Here is a 2289-nt window from a genome sequence, read left to right on the forward strand (position 1 = left end):
ACAGGCCCTGATTAATGCGGGGCTAATTTTAGATTTCCTCCCAATTGCTCTTCCTAATATAGAACGGCCCCTAAGGATAACGTTGGCCAGTGTTTTCCTTTTGTTGGTTTGACAGGGAGAGGACCGCAGAGGGGATGAGGTAATGGGGATAGTCCCGCGGCCCCGCGCCCACCTCCTTTGAAGGCTTCAGGAAGCCCTGATAGGGCCAGCGCCAAGAATCGCAGCGGCTCTTCCAGCTCGGCGCCAGGGCCATCCCCCGCTTCCCCAGGGGATGCAGTCCCTTCCCTGAGCCTCCCGGCTGCCGAAGTAGAACCACCTCCCTCGGGTGTCTCTGGCTACTTTCAGAACAGCCAAGTGCACCAGGCGCCTGGGCGCGGAGCCCCGCCCCACGCACCCGCCCACACACGGCCTCCTCCGGCCGGTTCCCCTCTGACCCAGCCATCCTCAGAAATGAAATCAAGTGGCTGCTCCCTGGCACTCCTGCAGGGTGCCACGCGGGGGCGGGCACCCAACACAGGGCGTGCTGGGCAGCGGGCCATCTTCACATGTTGGCCGTGGAGGCTGGGCAATGGCTGCGCAGCGCTGCCTGGCAGCAAGCAATCCCGTGGCCGGGTCAGTTGCCTGTGAGGACGTCGTGGTGTGTCCGCAGGACAACAGCGCTGGCTCATCCATGTCTACAGTGTGGCTTGAAGAGCAGGTGAGCAGTCTCCTTCACCCTCAAACAGCAAACACAGCTATGCATGCATCAACCCCACTCCGGCCCCGCGCCGGCCGTGACCTTGAGCAAATCCTGGTCTTGCTCCGGGAAGAGATACCTGCCTTGGGGAACCAGCAAGAGGACAGATGAGAAATGCTAGCGGCTAACGTCATAAACCAACACTGAATTGCAGGCCACCGGGAGTGTAGCTGAGAGCAGCGAGACGCCGCTTTTCTCCTCGGATTTGCAAACGCTGTTTGTGAAAAGTATCCAACGACATGTACAGATGCAGTTGCAATTAGATATTAAACCGAGTGCCCCATGGCAAAGAATAACCGTGGAACTCAGGGCAGGGCTGGGACCTCCCGGTCCTGCAGCAGCTGAGTCTCAGCAGCCCAGGGCTCCTGGGGAGGGCTGGGAGTGGGGAGCCAGGCAAGAGCAAGAGTTGGGGAGGGGGCAGTCGAAGGGGGAGCATCAGGAAGGAATGGCCCAGCCTTGTGCTGACCGGGAGTGGTCACTATGCTGACCCTGTTTGCTGTTCCAGACACAAGACTGAGTCACTTCTGTGAGACCCCGAAGCCACCTACGAAGGAACTGGGAATGGGCTTGAGCAGACACGTCGGACGCCTCGCCGCACTGCTGGGGCCTCGGGAGCTCCCGCTCTGATTAAGCGGGCACCAAGGCTCCCCTCCCTCTAGGACTTCTCAAAGGCCTCTCTGGGGAAAGAGAAGGAGCCGGCGAAATACAAACCTTCAGTCTGTCCCCACAGCCAGTGGCCAAGGACAATCAGCCGCAAGAGTCCTCGGAGACCACTGTGTCCGTGTCTACAGCTAGGGAAACAGGTGCAGGGAGAGGTCGCTGAGCACAGTTGATGCGGCCTGCGTCACCCGCAGCCCATACTGGAGCATGGCTGGCGTCCCAGCTGCCCCGCTTCCCATCCAGCTCCCTGCTGATGCACCTGGGAAAGCAGCAGAAGGTGGACCAAGTGCTTGGGCCCCTGCCGCCCACGTGGGAGACTCCGATGGCGTTCCTGGCTCTTAACGGGTATCTAGGGAGTGAAACCGTGGAGGGATGATTTCTCTCTCTGCCTCTCCTTCTCTCTCTGTCTCTCTGGGCTTCAAATAAATAAAATAAATCTTTAAAAGCCCTGGGTTGCAGGCAGGCCTTTGCACACAGGTCTCTGTTCGGAGCCCTGGCACCAAGCCCTCCCAGGCACAGACTGAAGACAGTGGGTGGGTGGCGCTCTAGGAGCCTTCTCAGCTGGGTTGCTGCGGGATCCCGCATCCCAGCTGCAGGCTGGGCCTCTTCCTTCCGGCCCCAGCACCTCCCCCTCCCCACCGCACCCTCTCCCCGGACCCTGAGATAGAAAGAACCAAAGCCGGGGCATAGCTACCCCGCCTCCTTCCTCCCCGCTCTTGCAAGAGATCCGAGGACAGATAACATTCCTTGGGGCTGGGGAGAGGGCACGGGCTGCCCAGCCCCAGCCTGGCGGGACGGCCCTCTCAGCTGTCTGTCCCTGCAGCCCCCAGCCCTCGGAATCCTAGGAATGCCCCTCCCCAGCTCCACAGCCTCCCCCTCCTCCCGAGGCATCC

General features: G+C 60.9%; 1 long non-coding RNA gene across 1 annotated transcript; it reads left to right on the forward strand.

The window, feature by feature from the left end:
- The first annotated feature begins 424 nt into the window (after positions 1 to 424).
- Positions 425 to 1844, forward strand: LOC138848717 (uncharacterized). Its single transcript, XR_011386813.1, has 2 exons — positions 425 to 697; positions 1242 to 1844. It is a non-coding gene; the product is annotated as an uncharacterized lncRNA (long non-coding RNA).
- The last annotated feature ends 445 nt before the right edge of the window (positions 1845 to 2289 follow it).

The sequence above is a fragment of the Oryctolagus cuniculus genome, chromosome 2 (genome assembly GCF_964237555.1).
Source record: "Oryctolagus cuniculus chromosome 2, mOryCun1.1, whole genome shotgun sequence".
Classification (NCBI taxonomy): domain Eukaryota; kingdom Metazoa; phylum Chordata; class Mammalia; order Lagomorpha; family Leporidae; genus Oryctolagus; species Oryctolagus cuniculus.